This window comes from Nannobrachium achirus (assembly GCF_963921795.1).
Source record: "Nannobrachium achirus genome assembly, chromosome: 8".
In the NCBI taxonomy this organism is placed as follows: domain Eukaryota; kingdom Metazoa; phylum Chordata; class Actinopteri; order Myctophiformes; family Myctophidae; genus Nannobrachium; species Nannobrachium achirus.
In genome coordinates this window covers 2,775,421-2,777,533 of record NC_137817.1, presented here as the reverse complement: position 1 = coordinate 2,777,533, position 2,113 = coordinate 2,775,421, and positions in this window count along the sequence as shown.

Genomic DNA, 2,113 nt, shown 5'->3' with positions numbered 1-2,113 from the left:
GTAGAGAGACCTTGTAATGAATGGTAAACTCAATGAAAACAGTCTCTTCTGGTGACTGATATTGTCCTTCTAATGCGTGAGGAGGACGTTCTGTTGTTTTATTACCTTTTCATGGATTTTATTTTATTTTTCAAAACAAGTATAACAAATAAATGGGAGCAGTTATACATACTGTATTTAATGTACTTGTTACAGTATTGATCCATAAAAGTACATTGTAAATGTCTAGCATTCATAACCTGCTACACATATTATATTCTCAATTTGCTCTGTAAGCATTTATGAAAAAAAGATGACATCAAATAAATGATTATTGATGATAGAAGTGTCCTTGTATTTATTTAATTGGTTATTAAGACATTTGAACCGGGCACCCCCCACAATAATCATATTTGAACCAGGGACCCCCCACAATAATCATATTTGAACTGGGGACCCCCCCCCCCCCCCCACAATAATCATATATGAACTGGGGACCCCCCACAATAAATATATGAACCGGGGACCCCCCACTATAATCATATGAACTGGGGACCCCCCACAATAATCATATTTGAACCGGGGAACCCTCACAATAATCATATTTGAACCGGGGACCCCCCACAATAATCATATTTGAACTAGGGACCCCCACAATAATCATATGAACTGGGGACCCCGTACAATAATCATATTTGAACTGGGGACACCCCCCCCCCCCCCACAATAATCATATATGAACTAGGGACCCCCCACAATAAATGTATGAACCGGGGACCCCCCATAATAATCATATGAACTGGGGACCCCCCACAATAATCATATTTGAACTAGGGACCCCCCACAATAATCATATGAACTAGGGACCCCTCACAATAATCATATTTGAACTAGGGACCCCCCACAATAATCATATGAACTAGGGACCCCTCACAATAATCATATGAACTAGGGACCCCCCACAATAATCATATTTGAACTAGGGACCCCCCACAATAATCATATGAACTAGGGACCCCTCACAATAATCATATTTGAACCGGGGACCCCTCACAATAATCATATTTGAACTGGGGACCCCCCACAATAATCATATTTGAACTGGGGACCCCCCACAATAAATATATGAACTGGGGACCCCCCACAATAATCATATTTGAACTGGGGACCCCCCACAATAATCATATTTGAACTAGGGACCCCCCACAATAATCATATGAACTGGGGACCCCCCACAATAATCATATTTGAACCGGGGACCCCTCACAATAATCATATTTGAACTGGGGACCCCCCACAATAATCATATTTGAACTGGGGACCCCTCACAATAATCATATATGAACTGGCGACCCCCTCACAATAATCATATTTGAACTGGGGACCCCTCACAATAATCATATTTGAACTGGGGACCCCTCACAATAATCATATTTGAACTGGGGACCCCCCACAATAATCATATTTGAACTGGGGACCCCTCACAATAATCATATTTGAACCGGGGACCCCTCACAATAATCATATATGAACTGGCGACCCCCCCACAATAATCATATTTGAACTGGCGACCCCCCCACAATAATCATATTTGAACTGGCGACCCCCCCACAATAATCATATGAACTAGGGACCCCCCACAATAATCATATTTGAACTGGGGACCCCCCACAATAATCATATTTGAACTGGGGACCCCTCACAATAATCATATTTGAACCGGGGACCCCTCACAATAATCATATATGAACTGGCGACCCCCCCACAATAATCATATTTGAACTGGCGACCCCCCCACAATAATCATATGAACTAGGGACCCCCCACAATAATCATATGAACTAGGGACCCCCCACAATAATCATATTTGAACTGGGGACCCCTCACAATAATCATATTTGAACTGGGGACCCCTCACAATAATCATATTTGAACTGGGGACCCCTCACAATAATCATATTTGAACCGGGGACCCCTCACAATAATCATATATGAACTGGCGACCCCCCCACAATAATCATATTTGAACTGGCGACCCCCCCACAATAATCATATTTGAACTGGCGACCCCCCCACAATAATCATATTTGAACCGGGGACCCCTCACAATAATCATATATGAACTGGCGACCCC